The following is a 24,305-nucleotide window of genomic DNA, read 5'->3' as shown; positions in this document are numbered from 1 at the left end:
AAAGAAAGAAAGAAAGAAAGAAAGAAAGAAAGAAAGAAAGAAAGAAAGAAAAAGAAAGAAAAAGTAACAGAAGAAAGAAAGAAAGAAAGAAAGAAAGAAAGAAAGAAAGAAAGAAAGAAAGAAAGAAAGAAAAAAGAAAAATGAATTAAGGAAGGAAGGAGGAAGGGAAGGAAGGAAAGAAGGGAAGGAAGAAAGGAAAACAAAATTTTTTTAAACTGAAAATAGCAAGGGTTGGCAAGGATGTGGAGAAATTAGAACCATGGTGCACTGCTGGTGGGAATGTAAAATGGTGCAGCTGCTGTGGAAAATAGCATGGTGAGTCCTCCAAAAAATTAAACATAGAATTACCACATGAGCCAGTAATTCCACTTCTAGGTATTACCCAAAAGAATTGAAAGTAGGGACTCCAGTAGATATCTGTACACCAATATGCACAGCAAAATTATTTACAATAGCCAAAAGGTGGAAACAACCCAAGTGCCTATCAAAAGATGAATGGAGAGACAAAAGGAGGTATATTCATACAGTGGAATGTTATTCAGCCTTAAAAAGGAAGGAAATTCTGGGCGCCTGGGTGGCTCAGTTGGTTAAGCGACTGCCTTCGGCTCAGGTCATGATCCTGGAGTCCCGGGATCGAGTCCCGCATCGGGCTCCCTGCTCAGCGGAGAGTCTGCTTCTCCCTCTGACCCTCTTCCCTCTCATGCTCTCTATCTCTCATTCTCTCTCTCTCAAATAAATAAATAAAATCTTTAAAAAAAAAAAAGGAAGGAAATTCTGACACCTGGGACAACATGAATGAACCTTAAAGACATTCCCTTGAAGACGAAGGGAAATAATCCAGTCACTAAAGGACAAATACTGAGTGATTCCACTTATGGGGGTCACAAGGGGCTTAGAGGAGGGGGAATAGGGAGCTGTTGCTTAATGGGGACAGAGTTTCAGTTTGGAAAGATGAAAAAGCTCTGGAGATGGATGCTAGTGATGGTCACACAGCAGTGTGAATGTACCTAATGCTACCAAACTATACACTTGAGAATGACTAAAATGGTAAGTTTTATGTCAGGCACATTTTACCAGAATAAAAAAAAGGAAACTGCCCTAGAACTGTGAGAGATAATTAATCATTGTTTTAATCTACTAAATTTTGTAAGAAGATAGAATTGTTGCTGTTCTATAGATCAAGCATAGACTGACCATCCATTTCATTCCTAAGGATACTGTGACCCATTAACCACCTTCAAATATGCTGTGGTTCAAAACACTCTGATTACTACTTAGTCCCAACTAGTCACAAAAGTCATCTGCTCAGCAGGCCTTTGGGAGGTTACATACTGCCACTGAGCCTCAGTCTCCCTGGGGTTTCATGCTCCTCCCTGGGGTTCTGCCCTCCTCTCTGAAATCAGAGAACATGTCTCAGTGGCAGCATTTCCCACCAATCCTGGCCCCAGGGGACAGTAAATACAGAGCACTTCAAGGATATTGCTGCCTCTCTCACCCACACATTCCTCAATATCTTAGTGAAGAGGGAAACCAGAAGTCATACAAAAAGCACAACTACCCTAGATCTGGATCCCCAGGGGGATGCAGCAAGGGGGTGCAAGTCAACATAGTAAGCCTCTTCTAGCATTTCTATCTCCCTCTCCATTAGGTTCCTCCCTCTCACGATGCCAGGAAAGTATTTGGCATCTTGGCCTTCCTGACAGTTGGTCAATCAAGCAAACGGCTGCTGAACTTCCACCTGATAATCCAAACCACACATCCCATCCACACCCAGTGTTGGTTCCAGAGACCAGGATGGCAGGCAGGCCAAACCTTCACCTGTGTCTCTATGCCTACCTCTCTGTAGAAAAGGAAATAAATGGAAAGAAAATTGAGGGCTTTTCTGCCTTATACAAGATAAAACTTCTTTGCAGAATATACAACTTGATCTTCTGGGAGAGGACTGAATCTTAAAGTAAATATGAAGGTGTTGACACATTTCTGTGTTTTAAAAAGGCTTGATCACTGTTTTTTGAAAGACAAGAACATAATGTGGAAGAAGACTGACAATAGGTTTATTTTCATTGCATCTAACTGTGCTGCATTTTCACTGATCCACAGACACCCAGAATATATAGAACTAAGAATTAAAACCTCAAGGGGATTTTTCCTCACCCCTCATTTCTTAAGAGTTATTATTTCTCATGTGCCAACTTCTTTTAATTATTAATCTCATCAATATCAGTCATTTTTAGCATACAATGGAAATAATCAAAATAAAATCTAAAAACGTGTGTCAGACAATAAACTATTAAAAGGAGAAAGATAGGAAGTAAAGAAAATAAAACAAGGGAAAGAAATAGAAAAGAAGACAAGCCAAATCAAAATGAGTTTTTAGATATGAGCAAATAATATATCATGAAGCATCTTCCTTCCACAGGGAGGAAAAAACACTTAATAGAAATTTTCTCATCAGTTTTCCCAACCACCATGGTGCAGCTCTTCTAATGAATAAGAAATGGGGAAAGAGAGAGAGAGAGAGAAACCAAGAAACAGATTCTTAACTATAGAGAACAAATTGATGGTTACCAGAGGGGAGAGGGGCTGGGGGGCTGGGTGAAATAAGTAATGGGAATAAAGAGTGCACTTCTTGTGATGAGAGCACTGTGTGATGCATAGAATTGTTGAATCACTGTATTTTATACCTGAAACTAACGTAACACTGTATGTTAACTATACTGGAATTAAAATAAAATTAAAAAGAAATGGAAAAAGCAAAAATAAAAACAAAAACTGCACAGGGTCTAATATTTGGCACTCCACTAAGCATTCATTTCCTTAGATGTGAATCAGCCCCAGAGTATATGTTTCTAAAGGATTGTCCTTTTTAAAAACATATTTGTAGGGGTGCCTGGGTGGCTCAGTCATTAAGCGTCTGCCTTCAGCTCAGGTCATGATCTCAGGGTCCTGGGATCGAGACCCGCATCGAAGCCTGCTTCTTACTCTCCCACTCCCCCTACTTGTGTTCCCTCTCTCGTTGTGTCTCTCTCTGCCAAATAAATAAATAAAATCTTTAAAAAATAAAAATAAAAATAAAAAACATACTTGTATAGTTTTTATACAAAATACATGAAATAATGCAGATAATTTGAAAACTAAAGAAAAGGAAAACATTAACCCAATTGCAACCTCTAACAAAACCACTGTTAGCTTTTTAAAAACAGCCATTATTATTATTATTATTATTATTATTCCCTATGTTCTTAAATTCCAATGTCTGTTCTCAGCACATTCCCTTGCTTTCTTTTATTACAACTTATATTTCTCTTATTACTTCTATACATATCTGAGAAACTGAAATGCAAAATAATTATCATAATGCTGCAGTTCACAGGTAAGACAAAATTAATTAAATTAAATTAAATTAAAAAGAGGAGACTTCTGGGGAAGATGGCAGAATAGGAAGACCCTGAGTTCACTTCCTCTCACGGATACAACTAGATAACACTCACATCAGTATAAATAACCCTGAAAATTACCTGAAGATTGGCACAAAAAACTCCACAACTGAATGTAGAGAAGAGGCCACATCGAAGAGGGTAGGAAGGACAAAGATGCAGTCGGGAGCTAAATGGACCTGCACGACTGTCCCAGGGAAGGAGGAACACTGTGGGTATGGAGAGAGGAGAAAAACAGACCCCCACACCAGGGAGCCCACACAAGGAATATGAATCCCCATAACATTTGACTTTGAAAATCAGCGGGGACAAATTTCACAAGTTTTTGCAACCAGGGGAACTTAAAATTTGGAATTTTAAAAATCAACAGGTTCCACTCTGGGATAGTTGGGAGGGTGAGGGGAAACTGAGTCCCCACCCTTAGAGAGACAGCACAACAAACAGCTTATGGAGATAGAGCATAGAAACAGCAGTTTGAAAAATGCCTGGGGCATACAGGAGGAAGAGTTATTTATTAATATCAGAGCATGTCAGGAGAGACAGGGATTGTTGGGAGACTCGTCCAGGAACAAAGAAAGTGGCAGATGCCGTTTCCCTTCCCTGCCCCCTAGCATCAACACACAGCCGCCTGCAGGAACCAGTGCAGCATAGACACTAGCTACCTAACTTGCTAACAGTACACCTCCAGCCCCCACGCACTTTGTGGATCCGCCCCCTCCAATAGGTCCTTGGCCAGAACCCATCCAAAATGGTGTCACAAGCTTGGCAGTGCACAAGTAACCCCACTAGGAGCAAGCACCATGCCAAAGTAACTCCTGCCCTGCGGAGAGGGAAAGATAACCACACAAACCAGTAAGACTGCAGTGGGCTGGGGGCAGACAGTGGTCTGACTGCAGGCCCCACCCAACAGTGAAAGCTTTCCAGAGGACAACACAGGGAAAGTGCCCCAGAGTTTGGTGCTACTGTATCTCTGGCAAATGCCTGGTCTGACTCAACTCAAGCCCAAGGTGGCCCCAGACTGGTCCAAACACCAAAAGGACCAAACACTGAGCACAAGAGACGAAGAGAGCCACTGCAGATAACTGGCCTGAAGGAAAAAGTGACTCAGCCACAACAGCCAGGTACACACAACACACATAGAAGACACCCCTGATGTGCCAGGTTCTGGGGAACAAGGGACACTGCACTGCAAGACACTACAGGACCTCTTCTTTATAAGGCCACCACTTTCAAGAGCAGGAGATGTAGTTGACTTTCCTAACACAGAGAAACAGATGCAGAGAGTTAGACAAAATGAGAAGACAGAGGACGGTGTCCCAAATGAAAGAACAGGACAAAATTACAGCAAGAGACCTAAGCAAAATGGAGATAACTAATATGTGTGATAGAGAATTTAAAGTAACTATCAGAAATATACTCACTGGGCTTGAGAAAAGAGTAAAGGACATCAGAGAGACCCTAAACAAGGAGACAGAAAACACACACACACACAAATCAGAAATAAAGAACTCAATAAATGAAATTAAAAATACACTAGATGGAATAAATAGTAGACTAGAGGAAGCAGAAGAATGGACCAGTGACTTGGAGGACAGAGTAATGGAAAGCAATCGCGCTGAGAAGATGAGAGAAAAGAAATAATACAAAATGAGAATAGACTTAGGGAACTCAGCCACACCACAAAGCATAATAACATTTGCATTATAGGGATCCCAGAAAGAGATCCCCCCTGCTTGTGCTCTCTCCCTCTGTCTCTCTCTCAAATAAATAAATTAAATATTTTAAATAAATAAATAAAAATAAAAAGTTTTTGCACAGCAAAGGAAATGATCAACAAAACTAAAAGACAACCTACTGAATGGGAGAAGATATTTATAAATGTTGTATCTAATAAGGAGTTGGTATCCAAAATATATAAAGAACTTACACAACGCAACACCAAAAACCAAATAATCCATTTAAAAATGGGCAGAAGACATGAATAGACATATCTCCAAAGAAGACATCCAGATGGCCCAACAAACACATGAAAAGATGCTCAACATCACCCATTATTCAAGAAATGCAAATCAAACCTACAATGAGACATACCTCATACCAGTCAGAATGGCTAAAATCAAAAACACAAGAAACAAGTGCTGGCAAGAACATGGAGAAAAAGAAACCCTCTTGCACTGTTGGGGGGAATGCAGACTGGTGAAGCCACTCTGGAAAACAGGATGGAGTTTCCTCAAAAAAGTAAAAATAAAACTACCTTTTGATCCAGCAATCACACTACTGGGTATTTACCCAAAAAATACAACACTAATTCAAAGGATACATGGACCCCTATGTTTATTGCAGCATTATTTACACTAGCCAAATTATGGAAGCAGTCCGAGTGTCAATTGATAGATGAATGGATAAAGAATGCAGTATTATTCAGCCATAAAAAATGAAATCTTGCCATTTATAATAACATGGATGGAGCTAGAGAGTATAATTCTAAACAAAATAGGTCAGTCAGAGAAAGACAAATACCATATGATTTCACTCATATGTGGAATGTAAGAAACAAAACAGATGAACATAGGAGAAGGGGGAAAAAAGAGAGGAAAGCAAAAAATAAGAGACTCTTAGCAATAGAGAACTGAGGGCTGATGGAGGGAGGTGGGTGGGGGGATGGGCTAAAGGGGTGATGGGTATTAAGGGAACTTGTGGTGAGCACTGGGTGTTGTAAGTGATGAATCACCAAATCCTACATTTGAAACCAATATTACCCTTTATGTTAACTAACTAGAATTTAAAGAAAACTTGAGGGGTGCCTGGGTGGCTCAGTCATTAAACGTCTGCCTTAGGCTCAGGTCATGATCCCAGGGTCCTGAGATCGAGCCCAGCATCGGGTTCCTTGCTCAGCCAGGAGTCTGCTTCTCCCTCTCCTATTCCCCCTGCTTGTGTTCCTTCTCTCGCTGTGTGTCTCTCTGTCAAATAAATAAAAACAATCTTTCAAAATAAATAAATAAATAAAACTTGAAATATAAATAAACAAATAGATAAAATAGGTCTGGGGGATATAATGTGTAGCATGGTAACTATAGTTAATAATACTGTATAGCATATTTGAAAGTTGCTAAGAGAGTAAATCTTAAAAGTTCTCATCACAAGAAAAACATTTTTGTAACTATGTAATGGTGATGGATGTTAACTAGTCTTATTGTGGTGATCATTTTGCAATAGATGCGAAGAGTAAATTATTATTTCTGTCACCAGAAACTAATATAATGTATGTCAATTATATCATAATAAAGGACAAATATTAAAAAATCACCTTTGGGAGCGCCTGGGTGGCTCCGTCGGCAGTTGGTTAAGCGTCTGCCTTCAGCTCAGGTCATGATCTCAGGGTCTTGGGATCGAGCCCTGCATTGGGCTCCCTGCTCAGCGGAGAGTCTGCTTCTCGCTCTCCCTCTGCCCCTCCTCCTCACTTGTGCTCTCTCTGTCTCAAATAAATAAATAAAATCTTTTTAAAAAATTATCTGTTTAGCTTCACAGTTGTCAATGTGACAAGTTAAATTTAATTATTAACTTGAAGCAGTGATGTGACTTCTGTGTTTGAGCTGGATAACTGTCTTTTTCCTTAAATGTTTCTTAATATCTTCCTTAAGACAATTTGAGCCAATTAAATTTTATCTGGGGATCAAATTAAAATTCTGAGTTGCTTTAAGTTTGCCAGCCTAGAAAGCCACTGTTAGGGGTAGAGACAGGTTGAGGCCAGTTCACACTGAGAGAATACTGCCCCCCCCCATGTGACCTGAGTTAAGTGTGGACACAAATTGTAAATAAAAACACCTTCTCTTAAACCTATTTTTGTAATAGTTGTTTTTACTGAAAAGCTTTGATTTACTGTTTTCTTTTTTAAATCATGGATTGATTATCCCATAGGGTTAATTATTACTGAAGAGAATGATTGTTTATCTTGTTGAACTTCCCCTATTTAAAAAGGCCATGGCTGGACCCTCCCTACTGAAGACCGAGTAAGATGCACATTAGTAATTTGGGGGCATCTGCTAGATGTGTGCTGTGGGTGTTGTTGCAAAGTTATCTATAAATCTTATTTTTGTAAATACAATTATATATAATAACATATTAAGGGAGCTTGATATTTTAAAGGAGTTGTTCAATGAAAGTTTCAACAATACTCTTGTTATATAAATACTGTTAATTGTTTTGCTTTTGAAGGTTGGATTTTTCAAGATATCAGATTTTCATAAATCAGGCACATCCACAAATGTTGTAAAAACTGATTTCAGAATCACCAGGAAAAACAAAACAAAACAGAGAAGCAACATCTACAACACAAGAAACCAAAGACTCTAAACAAGTAATGAAAATCTCTAATCTCTGTGCCCAAGTAGATTCTTTGTTAAGTACTGGGGAGGAGATGGGATGAGTCACAGGTGAAAAGACAGGGTTTTCTAAGATATTTTGATCTGGGGTAGCAATAGCATGTGGATAATTACATAGTAAAAGATTTCATAAAGTCCTTGAGTAGTTCAAATTCTTTTAACTTTTAATAATGACCATTGCAGGATGATTTTTTTAAAAAGAATGTATATATTATATTGAAATATACATTATTTTTTCTTCTCCAGTTATCTGTGGGCTTCAATCCTACTAATCTACTAATCTCATGTCTTCAATGCTCACTTGTCACCAGGATCTCAACTAAGAACATATATCATGTGGTTCAATTGTCATAACCTTTCTAAAAGTGTTTGTGCAAGACATTTACACATTGCTTCTTCATAATTACAGCCTAAACTTTTTATGATTAAAAATAACCACAGCACTTTTGAAGATCTCATGAAATCAAAAGGAAGTTTGTGATTGCATTTAGCTTGCACTTACTTCATACTCACAATCTAATCATTCTCAAATACAGTAAACTCTAGATTATGTGATTAAATACTTCCGCCTTGGTGTTTCCAACCTTTGTATTGACTTAACTAACATTTGGAATGGTTGCCTTGGTGAGGAGGCATAGCAGGAACTAGATTTATAGTTCTACTGCCTGGATCAAATTTTATCAGCCACTCTTCGCATATACTGAAAACTAAAAATGAAAAATTACAGATTGGAAAATTTATGTCCACATTAACACCTTCACAAGGATGTGTAAGGCAGCTTATTGATAATTGCCAAGATATGAAGCAACCAAGATATCCTTCAGTAGGTGAATGGACAAATAAACTGTGGTACATCTAGACAATGGAATACTATTCAACACTAAAAGGAAATGAGCTATCAAACCAGGAAAAGACATGGGAGAAACTTAAATGCATATTATCAAGTAAAAGACGCCAATCTGAAAATCTATCCTAACTCTAATCACATTCTGGACAAGGTAAAACTATGGAGACAATAAAAAAATCAGTGATTGCCAGGGATAGGTAGGAGAGAGAGATAAATAGAGCACAGAGAACTTTTACAGTATGATACTACAATGGTAGAAACATGCCACTATACATTTATCATAGAATATACAACACCAAGAGTATATGTAATGTAACTATGGACTTCGGGTGATAATGATGTGTCCATGCAGATTCATCAATTGTAACAAATGTCCCCCTCTGGTGGGGGATGTTGATAGTGGTGAGACTGCGCATGTGTGAGGCAGGGCGTATATGGGAAGTCTACCTTCTGCTTAGTTTTGTTGGGAATTTAAAGCTGCCTTAAAAAGTAAAATATTTTTTTAATTGTAGTTTGGGGTGCATGAGTGGCTTAGTCGGTTAAGCATCTGATTCTTGGTTTCAGCTCAGGTCATGATCTCAGGGTCATGAGATGGAGTCCCATGTCAACCTGGAGCTCAGAGGCGTCTGCTTGAGATTCTCTCCCTCTGCCCCTCCCCTGTGTGTGCTCTCTTTCTCTCTCTCTCAAATAAATAAATAAAATCTTTGTAAAAATTGTAGCCTACATCATCACAGTAAATCTAGTTTTCTTCGCAACCAAAACTTTACAAGTGATTTAAGTCACTTTCTCCCTTCGTGTCTCAGTCCTCCAGTGCCAGTGAGCAGAACTGACACAAGCCGATTTCCCCTCTCCTATGCTTCCCTGCTTCCTAATGAGCAAGCAATGGCTCGCTTGAATAATAGAAAATTAGCTATATGTGCTCTCTTTCTTATTAGTCAGCTCAGTATCATTTCTTAAATCCTCCTTTGCTTTTTTATTCTGATTATCAAGGCTTAAAAAATTAGAAACTTGGGATTTTAAGAGCAGACCCTGGAACAAATGCCTTTTTTTAATGCAGCAATGATATATGCTAGCCACTGGAAGGCACTATACTCATAAATCAAAGGCTCCAGGCTTTTCTCTAGCTCCATCTGCTAAAAAAGGACAAGTACTCAGGGTAGTTTGGATTACTAAATATCTCAGGTGTCATCTAATGTAGGAATAAAGCTACCATTGGAGCTCTAAAACTGAAATTCAGAAATATATTTATTTTTTAAAATATATATATGCTGCAAGTATGTAATTATTGTATTTCATATTTTTAATTTTTATTTTGCTAAATATATATATAACATGAAAGCTACCATTTTAGTATATTTTAAGTGTACAGTTCAGGGGCATTAAGTACATTCATAAAGCTGTAAGCCACTATTTCCAAAATTTTTCATCATCCCAAACAGAAACTGTATTGTAATATTAACTCATAAAGTACATTAACTATAAAGCATCATATAGATACTGTCTCATTTAAGCCTCACAGGAGCCCCACGAAGTAGGTATTTTTATTTTTACTCTATTGATGAAGTTGAAGATAAGGGAGATCTAACAAATTGCTCTAAATCTAGTAAGTAGTAGAATCATGATTCAAACTTAGGCACATCTACACAACTCTTTGAGCAAGTGAGATTTTTAGGTCAGTGGACAATTATAGAAGCCTGATCATAACTTAAATTGTGTTTCCTTGTGACCGTTAAAATTTATCTTTCTATAATAAGATGCCAAACTGTAGAAGCTCTGATCTTACACACTCTGATCAGGTTGAAATTAAGATTCCTGACTTTCAAAACATTACCACTTACAGATTCTATTAATAATAGCTCCAGAGAGTAATTAAGGGTTGTACTAGATTAACCCTTGAAGAGCAAGAAGGGGATAGTGGAAAAGCCGTCAAATGTAGAACGCTGCTAATTAGGGTTTCACAAAAGGAGAACAAATTGTTTTCGAATTAGAATGTAGGTCATTAAGATTAAAATTTTTTTTAAGATTTTATTCATTTATTTGACAGAAAGCGAGAGAGCACAGCAGGGGGAGGGGCAGAGGGAGAGGGAGAAGCACCTTTGCCTTTGCTCCTTTCTTTCCCTGCAGTACTCGTCCCTCTCCTCTTTGGCCAACTAAGGGTTATTGACCTTCAGATTTCAACTCAATTGTCACATCCTTCTGGAAAGCCTTCCTGGACATCTCCCGCCAGGTTATGACAGCCCGCCTCCTACCACAGCCTTGCTTTCTCCCCTCCTTGGGGGAGCGGACCATTCTGCCCAACGGCTCCACCCATCTAAAGGAGTGGCTTGTTCTCCTGCCCCACAGATCGAACGCTGCACCTGCCCTTGCCCAACCAAATACAACAACGGTGGTGAGTTCTTTAGTTCTGAGCTGAAGCCTTAAATTGACCTGGAAACATCTGCTTTTGCACGAGGGGATGCCAACCACCACATGAGAAGTTGGATCTACGGAGACGCACCCCTCCCCCCGCCCGCAAGGCCACATGGAGGAGAGACTAAAGGCCCCGGCTGACAGTTAGTTGTTTCACAGTATAGATGGTTCTGGTTCCATAGTTGTTTTTTCTTAACTATTCCACTATTGGTGGACATTTAAACCATTTTTCTGTTATAAATGTTGCAATAAAGATAACTTCACATGCCTCTTAATGCACATATGTAAGTGCTTCTCGAGGGTAGATACTGAGGAGGGATAGCGCTAAATCACAGTGAATATGCACTTCACTGGATATGCATAGAAACTGCCACATTGTTTTACAAAATACCTTCACCAATCCTAGTAGATAGTCTTACAACATAGCCAACTTTGATTTTATCAAACTTCAAAAATATTGCCATTTTATTTTTTTAAGATTTTATTTATTTATTTATTTGACAGAGAGATAGAGCCAGAAAGCACAAGCGGGGGGAGGGGGTCGGGGGAAACAGAGGGAGAAGGAGCTCGATCCCAGGACCCTGGGATCAGGACCTGAGCGGAAGGCAGACGCTTAACGACTGAACCACCCAGGCGCCTGCAAAAATACCGCCGTTTTAAGAGATTTAAAATGGTACACCATTATTTAATTTGTATTTTCCTAGTTGTGAATGAGGATGGGCACCTTTTTATATGTTTATTAGCTATATATACATCTATTTCTCCTTTTATAAATTTCCTGTTCTTATCCTTTGCCCATTTTTTAAACTAGGTTGCTTCTTTTTCTTATTGATTTCCAGGAAAGTTTTATGTATTCTAAATATTACGCTTTTATTACACATGCTACAAATATTTTTACCTGTCTATTGCTACATTACAATTCGTTAAGAATGCCTTTTTTATTAAAAAAAAAGATTTTAAATCTTGGGGGAAAAATGAGACAAAATCAGAGAGGAAGACAAACCATAAGAGATTCTTTTTTTTTTAAAGATTTTATTTATTTATTTGAGAGAGAGAGAATGAGAGATAGAGAGCACGAGAGGGAAGAGGGTCAGAGGGAGAAGCAGACTCCCTGCCGAGCAGGGAGCCCGATATGGGACTCCATCCCGGGACTCCAGGATCATGACCTGAGCCGAAGGCAGTCGCTTAACCAACTGAGCCACCCAGGCGCCCAACCATAAGAGATTCTTAACTACAGGGAACAAACTGAGGGTTGCTGGAGGGGAGGTGTGTGGGGGGATGGGGTAACTGGGTGATGGACATTAAGGAGGGCACATGATGTGATGAGCCCTGGGTGTTATATGCAACTGATGAATCACTGAAGTCTACCTCTGAAACTAATAATACATTATATGTTAATTAAAAAATTAAAAAAATAGAACTATCCTACAATCCAGTAATTGCACTACTGGGTATTTACCCCCAAAATACAAAAACACTAATTCAAAGGGATACATGCATCCCTATGTTTATAACAGCATTATTTATGATAGCCAAATTATGGAAGCAGGCCAAGTATGTATCAATAGATGAATGGATAAAGATGTGATGATGGTTGCTAGCTTTGAAGATGGAAAAAGGGAGTCAGGAGTCAAGGAATGTGGGGGCATCTAGAAGCTGGAAGTGGACTTCAGCTGGCAACCAGCAAGGAATGGGCACTGCAGTCTTATAACCATGAAGAACTGAATTTCACCAATAACTTGAATGAGCATGAAACCAGTTCTCTCCCAGATCCTCCAGAAAGGAATGCAGGCCTGTTAACACCTTGATTTTAGCCCATGGGTGAGACCCATGTCAGACTTGTCCCCTAGAGACTTGCAAGAAAATAAGTTTGTATTGTGTGAGGTGCTAAGATTGTGATGCTCTATCACAGTGGCCGTAGAATCTAAGCCAGCAAGGGAGGACAGGAAGAGTGTGGAAGGGGGCCTGAGAGGAGCTGCTGAGATGCTCTATTTCTTGATTCAGTTATGTGAATATGCTTACTTTGTGGAAATTCACTAGCTGAACACTTATAATCTGGGCAAGTTTTTGCACATAGGTTATAACACAGTAAAAAAATCTACATTAAAACAAGCCAATGTAAGGGTTTGTTATTGAGATTAATGCTATAGGTCATGAGGGAGTCATTAATCTTCGGGCCTCTGAGAAATACAGAGTTCCTCCCAGAATTGCTCACTGGACAGGCAGTAGGTAGCCTCCCGCTCCCTTTGTTAGAAGTTTGCCTCTGTGGGCATTGATTCCCTCAAACTTGTGGGATGTGTTGGCTAAGAAGGATCCTTAGGAACAAAGGAATATTTTGGGGAGAACTCTGGAAGATACTCTGAATGCATTTGAGCTGTCAACTTCCACAGTTCCCACCCCAGATGCAGCTGAAATCTGAGGTAGGCCAAGGGGATATGGTGTGGCTACCAGAGACCTTTGTAAAACAGGCCAATCCTACCCATAAATGTGCAGAAAATCCTGAACAAAGTATTAGTAAATTGAATCTAGTGACACATGAAAAAGATTAATATACCATGTCCTAATTGTATTTGGTCCAGAAATCCATGCATAGCTTAATATTTAAAATCAATCAATATAACTTATGCCATCAACAGAATAAAGAATAAAAATCAAATGACCATCTCCATAGATTCGTGAAAAAATATTTGATAAAATTCAATATCTATTCATAAATTTTTATTTAACAGTTTATTATGATTTACAGGTGTCCTTTAAAAAAATCAGTCCATTAAACCATGTAGAAATAAGTATGCAAGAAGTCTGCAAAACAAAACATATGTGTTTAAGTAGAGGGATTATCTGAAATTCCAGATTTTTTTAGGCACTTCATTATTTTGCTATGGCAGCCAAGTAATCCTTAACTTCAGTCAGAGTAAGCATCCTGAATCCGGCTTCATTGCAGATTCCAACCTCTATGTTATCTTCTGTCATTTGCCCTTCAAAGCTTTCTTTTAGGGTTAATATGGCTGTATGAATGGCATCTTTAAGCCCCAGGTCTTCATAATGTCTTTTCTTGAGGAAAGTTTTCCCATTCACATAGTTCTTTCCCATTGCTGTGGCTTTCTAGAAAGAAACCTCCAGGTGGATCTGACTGAAATAAACACGGTCGCCTCTCATTCTAACCACAAATTAGTAAAGAAACTCCAAATGGACAAACATCACATGAATGAGTGTATTCTTGCATCACAAAAGCTACTGTCTGTACCAGCTGAGCTGTGGGAATGGGTTCTTGGTAAACGAGATAGTATTGCTGAACTGGTTTCTAAGCTCTATGCTCAAGCTCTCTGTAACCTGGGCCCATGACGCACTATACACCAAGCCTATGTGATTGGTAATTGGTTCCACTTTCAATACGGTACACTTCACTCATCATACAGAGCGGATTTCTGTTTCTTCTCAGTTGCTAAAACCACACCATTTGCAGCTTTATTTTATTTTTTTAAGGTTTTATTTATTTATTTGACAGAGAGAGAGAGAATGACTCAAGGGTGCTCATTATCATTACTCCATTTAACATTGCATGGCGGGTCCTAGTTGATTTAATAAGTTGAGGAAGTTAATTAACAAGAATATTAAATAATAATAATAATTACATATAGAGAGAGATACATAGAGAGACAAAGAGATGAAGAAAGATGGGGTACCTGGGTGGCTCAGTTGGTGAAGCGTCTGCCTCCAGTTTAGGTCATGATCCAGAGGTCCTGGGATTGATCAGGCTCCCTGCTCCATGGGGAGCCTGCTTTTCCCCTCTCCCTCTACCATTGCCCACCCTGCTTGTGGTCTCTGGCTCTCTCTATCTCTCTGTCAAATAAATAAATAAAATCTTTTAAAAAAAAGAAAGAGATGAAGGAAGAGAATCCAACTGAATCTATATATAATCTTTTGCAAGGTCACTGTATTTAAAGTCATCATGCAAGAATCAAATCTATATTTTGTTTACAACAGCAATGAGCACTGAAATAAAATTATACACACACATAAAGCCTATCATAACAGTCTTTTAAAAAAAAACTTCAAATATCTAAAAATGAACCTAATAAAAATGTACAAAACCTCTACAAAAAAGGTATAAAACATAATTGAGAAGAATTTGAGAGGAGTTAGGGGCACCTGGGTGGCTCGGTTGGTTGAGCATCTGACTTTTGATCTCAGCTCACGTCTTGATCTGAGAGTCATGAGTTCAAGCCCTACGTTGGGCTCCAGGTGGGGCCTACTTAAAAACAACAACAACAGTATATATTATTGAGAGGAATTAAAGAAAACTTAACAAATGGGGAGGGGAGGTAGTGTACTATATCCAGGATTTGAAAGAGTCGATATGATAAAGATAAAAACTATGTATAAGATCCACAGCTCTCTCAAGTAAATTCCTAAAATTCTAAAATTTATGGAAATATAAAAGACAAAGGTAGCTAAGAAAATATAGAAAGAGGAGGAGATAAAGGACTAACAATCTCTGGATCGCTATTTGTTATAAAGACATAACAAATATGACACTGTGGTATCAGTACAAGGATGGACAAATAAACTGATGGAAAGACTAGAGATTCCAGAAACAGACCCATCCTCTCATTGAACACTTGATCTATGATTGGAGGTACTGCAAAAAGTTGAGAAAGGACGACCTTTTCATTAAAGAGCTGTGGTTCAGACATCCAAATGGCCAACAGACACATGAAAAAGTGCTCAGCATCACTCGGCATCAGGGAAATACAAATCAAAACCTCAATGAGATACCACCTCACACCAATCAGAATGGCTAAAATTAACAAGTCAGGAAACAACAGATGTTGGCAAGGATGCGGAGAAAGGGGAACCCTCCTACACTGTTGGTGGGGATGCAAGCTGGTGCAACCACTCTGGAAAACAGTAGGGAGGTTCCTCAAAAAGTTGAAAATAGAGCTACCCTATGACCCAGCAATTGCACTACTGGGCCTTTGCCCCAAAGATACATGTAGTGATCCAAAGGGGCACCTGCACCCCAACGTTTATAGCAGCAATGTCCATGATAACCAAACTGTGGAAAGAGCCCAGATGTCCATCAACAGATGAATGGATAAAGAAGATGTGATATATATATACAATGGAATATTATGCAGCCATCAAAAAACGAAAACTTGCCATTTGCAATGACGTGGGTGGAACTAGAGGGTCTTATGCTAAGCGAAATAAGTCAATCAGAGAAAGACAATTATCATATGATCTCACTGATATGTGGAATTTGAGAAACAAGGCAGAGGATCATAGGGGAAGAGAGGAAAAAATGAAACAAGATGAAACCAAAAAGAGAGACAAACCATAAGAGACTCTTAATCATAGGAAATAAACTGAGGGCTGCTGGAGTGGAGCGGGGGTGGAAGGGATGGAGTAACTGGGTGATGGACATTGGGGAGGGCATGTAATGTAATGAGCACTGAGTATTACATAAAACTGATGAATCATAGACCTGTACCCCTGAAACAAATAATACATTTTATGTTAATTAATTGAATTTAAATGTTTTTAAAAAGTGAAAAAAAAGTTGTGGTTCAATTATGTACTAATAAGGGGGGAATGAAACTTGATTCCTCCTCAAATAATAGGCAAAATATCATTCTTGGTGAATTACAGATTTAAATGTAAAAAAGTAAAACAATAAAGATTTTTAGAATAAAACATAGGAGAACATCGTCATGACTTTGGGCAGGAAATAATTTCTTAATGGATACAAATGGCACTAACCACTAAGGAAAACATTTACAAATTGGAGTAAATCAAAATTAGGAATATCTGAACATCAAAAGATAGCATTAAGAGAAGTAAAAGACAAGATGAGAGAGAATATGTTTGAATTACATATTTGACAAAGGAAGACCCAAATGAAAAAGATAAGTAGAAAAATAGGCAAAATATTCACTTCACAATAGAGATATTGAAATGGCCAAGAAATGTATGAAAAGGTACTTAATCTCAATTGTTATCAAAGAAATGCAAGTCAAAACCACTATAATTCCACTAAAAAGACAAAGCCAGCGTTGGTAAGAATGTAGAAAAATTAAAATTCTCCTACACTATAAATGGTACAAACAGTTTGGACAAATGATTTGGAAGAATCTACAAAAGAAGAACATGGAGATTTCCTCAGACCCCAGGAATACAGCCTTAGATATGCCCAACAGAAATGCATGTGCCTGTGCGCCAACAGGCACACAGGAGTATCTGGGGCAGCAGTATTTGAAAGAGCTTAAAGCTGGAAACACCCGTAATGCCCATCAACAGATAATTCCGTTATCAGTGGAATGGGTACGTTAATTGGGGTGTATTCCAACAGCAATGCAAGTGAACTAATTTATAGCTGCAAAAAAATGAATTAATCTTATCAATATAATGTGGGGCTAAAAGAGAGTCAAAAAAGAGCATGCTGTGCATACACAGCTCAAAAACAGACAAAACTGACCTATGGTTTGAGAAGCCAGATTTGTGCTCTCCTATGGGAAAAATGATCCAGAGAGGGGCTTCTGGAGTACTAATAACGTTCTGTTTCTTGATCTGGGTGGTGGGTACAGGGTGTGGTGTGAGCCAACGTTTCATGCTCTACCCTTAGAATGTTTGCATTTTGGGCCTGCATATTTCCCTAATGACTTTTTTTTTTTTTAATCAAGTAAAAGAGAAATTGAAAGCTGAGACTGCCCTTGGCCCATTTGGGGATCTTTGGGCCACTAAACAAAAAGAGAATAAACCATGTTGATTGATGATGATTACCAGGTGGAAATTAGGCTACTGCAACAGCCAGTGCATTCACCGGGCGTTTCTTAGTACTCCCTAGCCCATAGTACTGGTCAGTGGGAAACTGTAGCAACCCAGTAAAGATCAGACTACTAAAAAAGGCTTGGAAAAGAATGGGAATGATTTGGATTATACCACCAGGTAAAAACTCTGACCTCCTGAGGTGACGGCAAAGGTAATTTATGAGAATAGTGTACTAGGTGGTTTAAATTCATTTATTTTCTTCCCACTGCTGCACTGTAAACCTGGGGACTGTGCATCATTTTCCTAGGAAATACATCTTGTTCTCACGTTCTTATTGGTAGGTTTTGACTTAGCTAGAGAGGTCACTGACCCAGGCTCAATACTGACTTAAAATTTAAGTGATAAATTTATGTTTATGAAGTTAAGTTTATAAAATTCAAGTGTATATAAAGTTAGGTTGAAAAGTTAAATTTGTGCTAATAAAAGCTTTTCTTTAGTATGAAAGGTCGTTATATTGAAATGAAGGCCCTAGATTTCATGCTGTTTAGTGTAAGTATGGGAGTGCAGTCATTTCCAACCATTTAAGGATTTTTTTTAATGTATGTGTGTGCATACCTGAGTGTTTACTTATAGATGACTGCCCCCACATGATGGTAGTGCTGCCTACCTTCACTGAAAAGAGTTTAAAAGGACAGAATTAAGTGTTGTTATTAAATAAATTTATATTTAATCACAAAAGGTATATTCTTTTGAAAAATGGAAACAGATGCATGTCAAGTCACAGGGAGACGCCCCTTAGATTCCTAGTGTCCACAGGCAGTAATCACTGCGGTAAGGTTGGAAGTGGGAAGTTTCAAGTGCCTTTCTGTCTATCCTTCTCTCTTGGTTGTCGCATTTTTAAATTCACATTTTCACATCGAAAAATAATAGTAAAATGTATCACCTCTTTGTTTCCTAAGAAAAAGATGATACAACATCTATGCTGGGGATGAGGAAGAGAATCTCAACCAGGAAAGTCATAGAATGTTCCAGAAAAATGTGAAACTGGCCTGTAAGTGGCAATTCTTACTGCCTTGGGAGCCAGTTGCTATATCAACTTTTTTTCTAAAATTGGACCCATCCTAAAGGAAAGACTCCAGGAGGTGAGAGCTCATGTTCTCTTTCATAATTTTTCTGAAGCCGTGACTTTCTTGAGAGACATACTGAAGGAGTTAAATTCACTAAAAGGAATCTCTCCTTCCTTGTAATCAGCCCTGCCCCTCCCCTTTCCAGTCGGGTGGGCTGAGGCTGCAAGCAGCTGTGCATGCAGAACTCCTGTACCAACACAGCTCTGCTTGACCGCAGTTTCTATTCCCACTGGGAAGTTCTCCTCAACTTTGTCAGAAAGACTGAATCACATTTTGCTGAATTCCTCCAGTGATCTTTTGTTTCTCTTATTTATTAGCACTCTGGACAACTGCCCAGCCAGTGGAGAGACCACCTCTTAGCTCAGTTCTGCTTAGGATTACGGGTGGTGGTAACGGTTGATGGCTGGGCCAGTTTTTGACAAGGATGTTTATTTAGGTTTTAACTTAAACATCACTTTCTTCACAGAGGCCTTCCCTGACCAACCTAACTAAATCAGCACCGCTCACTGCCCACGTTACTCTATTTTATCTTTGTCACTGCCCTTATCAGTACCTGCCATTAACTTATCTACTCATTGGCCCAGCAAGATCCTCAAGAGCAGAGACTTTGTTTACCCCCATTGTCAGGAGTAGTGCCAGGACCCAGAAGGGGTTCGTGTTTGACCAGTTGACCAGTATGACCAGTATGACCAGTTTGACCAGTATGCTAGCAGAGGGTTTCCAAAAGAAAGTAGTTACATGAATTTCATGTCTACATCCTGTTGGTGTGGCTTAATACACATCTCAGTATGATTTTCAGCTTTAAGGATACAAAAGAGTGAATCCTATCCTTTAGGCACCACCATAACTTTGGGAGAATTCTGGATGGAAATGCATTTCACAATTAAGTGGCTAAAATGTCTTTAACTTGTACTTGATTCTGCAGCACGTATACTAAAATTGGAAGGATACAGAGAAGATTAGCATGGCCCTGTGCAAGGATGATACGCAAATTCGTGAAACGTTCCATATTTTTAATAAAACAAGATGAAATCAGAGAGAGAGACAAATCATAAGAGACTCTTAACTCTAGGAAACAAACTGAGGGTTGCTAGAGGGGAAGAGAGTGGGGGGATGGGGTAACTGGGTGCTGGGCATTAAGGAGGGCACTTGATGGAACGAGCACAGGGTGTTATATAGGACTAATGAATCACTGACCTCTACCTCTGAAACTAATAATACATTATATGTAAATTAATTGAATTTAAATTTAAAAAATTTTTTAAAAATAAAATAAAATGTCTTTAACTTTTAGCAAATTACACCCTTCCCTACTGAGCAGTCATGCCATTATTATCAGCTTCAGAGAAAGCATCCGCAAAGCAGACATGACAAAGTATAAGTCTAAGAACTGGAAAATTAAATCTAAGTTAAAATTTTACTCCAGCAAGGTAAGGCCCTTTAGTTCTACTCTAATAATAACTTCTCACAAGTTCAGAAGTTATGAATCAGAGACATGACCTAATGAAAGGTGATGCACATCTTCTGTCTCTCAGTTAACTTTGCCTGGATGGTTGTGCTGGCTCTCAGGAAAAAAACAAAAAATTAAGAGGGGACACCTTTCATTTTTCAAGTTAAATATTTTGTCTTTAAAAAAAAATAAAACACAGAAGATTTTAATGCAAAAAAAAACACAGATCACTAAAACTTCCTGGACTGGACAGCTGAGACGCTGTCCCTGGCCTTACTCTAAGTCACCCAGGGCCGCACCTCAAAGGCCGGGACAGGTGGAGGGAGGAAGCTGCTTGTCCCACTGCAGCTGGGAGCCCCCACTGAGAGCCACACCTGCAGCTCTTCAAGCAGCCAGAGGACCCTGCTCTGTGGCAACAGCAAGGCGGGGCAGGGGGTGGCTGGGGTTGCTGTGGTTCTGCTATCAGAGACTCAAGTCCATTGTATTACCTGACTCCTATTTTTCTCCAAGGGCTGGGGAAAACTAGAGGAAATAACCTGTTGCCTCCCTAATCCCCTGCTGTCTATTTCCACACTGACATGTCACTGCCCTGCTTAATGCCCTCTAGGAATGCCCACTTCCTACACGGACGTCTCACACACCATCAAGACGCAGGCTCCTGATCGGTCTGCCCTGGACACCATCACTCCCTGACACACCCGATGCCCAGACTGGCCTGGGTTTCCAAGTTCCCTGACTTTGTCCTGTTTGGAGCAGGACAGAAAGGGAGAAGAGAAGAAAAGTGACCCTGTGTTGGTGGCTTCCAGGCTTAGGATTAGGCTGAGACAGAGAGCAGGGAGGTCAAGGCTAGTCAGATCAGAAATGAGCGACCCAGAAGCTGAGCAAGGGCAGAGGCTGTGGCTGCCGAGAAGGGGTGCATTTCATCGATTCTAAGATAAACCTGATTTTATAATCATACTCCATTCTCTCTCTGAAGTCAGGATGCCTCTGTCTCACAATAAATGATGTCCTAGCATTCTGTGATCATTTAGCTGGTACTATTTTTAACTGATACGACAAAGTCATGGTACGTAAAGTAAGACTCAGCTTTCCCAGCACCCTGGAGGGCAGATGTAGAAAAACTTACAGAGGATGGATTTCCAGCAAGTTCCTCAGCTTGGCACCACAGGACCTTCTCCACAGCCAGTGAGCCATGGCTGTGGTCTCCCTACCAAAGTGTGGAGTGGGAGCAATCCTCTCAGGAGCTTTCCTGGTGTAACTGGAAACAGCCCCCATATGCAGAAGGCAGGCTGAGACTGAAGAAAGAGGCAAGCTACTCCATGCTGGTGGGAGGCAATTTTAATAATAACAAAGGCAACTCATATAGGAGGCTTGTCTTGGATGCAACAAGACAAATGGATCCCTGCATCCGTCCTCCAAATCTTAAAAGTTTATAAAGCGTTTCTAACTGGGCTTAGTCTCATGTACTGTGCAAGAATTTTCAGCATCATATCATCATCTCAAGGCTGTCCTTGGTGCAGCCTCTGGGAACAGAAACGCCAAGTGGAACCCACATTCCAAGAACAGAGGAGGGAGTGAGGAGGCCCTGAGTGCTTGGGTCCAGCTCACATCTTTTTTATCACATTCTTCAACAGGTGGGGAGGCCTTCCTTGGGTACTCTCTCTCAGCATGAGCAGTGGAGGCTGCCCCTTATATCTGCTATTTCCGTATTCTTCAGAGTTCGCTTTCCTTCTTATTAGTCAATCCTTTTTACTTTGACCCACATAATTGGTTTTGTTGTTGTTGTTCATTTCCCGGGTAGAATTTAGTGATTCATCTGTTGCCTATAACACCCAGTGCTCATTACATCCCGTGCCATCCTTGATGTCCGTCTCCCAGTTACTCCATCCCCCCACCTCCCTTCAAGGAAACGTCAGTTTGTTTCCTAGAGTTAAAAGTCTCTTATGGGGGCACCTGGGTGGCTCAGTCAGTTGGGCATCTGCCTTCAGCTCAGGTCATGATCCCAGGGTCCTGGGATTGAGCCCCACATCGGGCTCCCTGCTCAGTGGAGAGCCTGCTTCTCCCTCATCCTCTGCTTACTGCTCTGCCTGCTTGTGCTCTCTCTCTACCTCTCTGTCAAATAAACAAATAAAATCTTTTAAAAAAAAAGTCTCTTATGGTTTGTCTCCCTCTCTGATTTTGTCTTATTTTATTTTTCCTTCCCTTCTCCTATGTTTATCTGTTTTGTTTCTTAAATTCTACATATGAGTGAAATCCTGTGGTATTTGTCATTCTCTGACTGACTTATTTTGCTTATTAGCATAATACCCTCTAGTTCCATCCACGTCCCTGCAAGTAGCAAGATTTCCTTCCTTTTGATGGCTGAGTAATAGTTCATTGTATATACAGTCCCATAGTAATTTTTTTAAAGATTTTATCTTTATTTGAGAGAGAGAGAGAGAGAGAGAGAGACAGAGCACAAGCAGAGGGAGAAGCAGGCTCTCCCCCGAGCAAGGAGCCCGATGCGGGACTCGATCCCAGTACTCCAGGATCATGACCAGAGTCGAAGGCAGACGCTCAACCGACTGAGCCATGCAGGCGTCCCAGTCCCACTGTAATTATTAATACAACAGTCCCCCCCTTACCCACAGAGGATACAATCCAGGACCCCTAGTGGATGCCTGAAACCATGGACAGTAACAGACCTTATATAGACTATGTTTTTTCCTAGATATACATACTTGTGATAAAGCTTAACTATAAATTAGGGACAGTAAGAGATGAACAATAATAACTAATAATAAAATAGAACAATTATCACACTAGGCTGTAATAAAAGTTACGTGAATGTGATCTCTTTCTCAAAATAGCTTGTTGTACTGTACTCACTGTTCTTCATCTTGTGATGATGTGAGATGATAAAATGCCCACGTGATGAGATTAAGTGAGGCAAATAGTGTAGGCATTGTGACCTAGTGTTAGACTACTATTGCGCTTCTGACAACATGTCTGGAGGATCATCTGCTTCCAGACCTCAGTTAACCTGAGTAACTGAAACTGTGGAAAGCGACACTTTACATGGGGCGGGAGGGGGGGCGGTTACTGTACGAAACCCTCTCTGGTCAAATTAGTATGTGGCTCCTCTCCTGATTGGATTTGAACTGATACAGCACAAATAGCCTCTGTTTTGTGAAAAAGAAAAAGAGAAGGAAAAGATGGAAAAAGAGAGAGAAACGGAAAAGAAGGTAGAAAAACAGGTAACAGACAGCAAGAAGAAAATAAAGGAAGCAGAGAGAAATGAAGCAGGGGTGGGTGGGTGAGGAAAAGAGAGCCTCCCACTTCCTGTTTGCTCAGGCTCTGAATCCAGCAGTGGGGAGTGAGGAGCTGCAGGGCTGGGGTCGGGAGGCGCAGAGCAGGCTCTTAGGGCGCCCAGTGGCAGCAGCACACGTCTAGGGCCATACCACCCTGAAAGCGCCCAACCTCGTCTGATCTCGGAAGCTAAGCAGGGTCGGGCCTGGTTAGTACATGGATGGGATTCCGCCTGGAAATAACGGGTGCTGTACGCTTTTTTCTTGGCCTTTTCTTGCCCCTTCCACCTCCCTTCCTCTCCCTTTGCCGCCACAGCCCCCCCGCCTTGCCCAACAAGGCTTCCTCCAAATACCCCCTGCCCCCTGGCCCCTCGCCACGCGCGCACGGCCCCGCGGGTCCCGGGCCCGCTGCGGGTGCCCGCTGCACCGGCAGGCGGCCGCCAGCCAGCCCTTCCACCTGCAAGCCACCACGCCCACGCGCACTTGAACAAGGGCGGGCTGGCTGGCGGGTAGGCGGAGACGGCGGGTTCGGAGGGAGGTAAAGGGGGACGGCGGCGAGGACCGCGGCGGGCTTGGGGCAGGGTGTGGGGTGGGG

The 24,305-nt window shown here is 40.4% G+C and overlaps 1 non-coding gene and 2 pseudogenes across 1 annotated transcript; 2 read left to right on the top strand and 1 right to left on the bottom strand.

Moving 5' to 3' along the window:
• Positions 1-13,936: 13,936 nt before the first annotated feature.
• The window catches only part of LOC112807372 (uncharacterized), an 11,160-nt pseudogene continuing 791 nt past the window's right edge, over positions 13,937-24,305 (bottom strand).
• On the top strand, positions 19,883-19,988 carry LOC112807495 (U6 spliceosomal RNA). Its single transcript, XR_003204097.1, has one exon. It is a non-coding gene; the product is annotated as a U6 spliceosomal RNA (small nuclear RNA).
• LOC112807504 (5S ribosomal RNA) lies at positions 23,850-23,968 on the top strand (annotated as a pseudogene).

The sequence above is a fragment of the Callorhinus ursinus genome, unplaced genomic scaffold (genome assembly GCF_003265705.2).
Source record: "Callorhinus ursinus isolate GAN/ISIS: 27379988/994484 unplaced genomic scaffold, GSC_fseal_2.0 scaffold69, whole genome shotgun sequence".
Taxonomy (NCBI): domain Eukaryota; kingdom Metazoa; phylum Chordata; class Mammalia; order Carnivora; family Otariidae; genus Callorhinus; species Callorhinus ursinus.
This window is presented reverse-complemented; position numbering and strand designations above follow the sequence as displayed.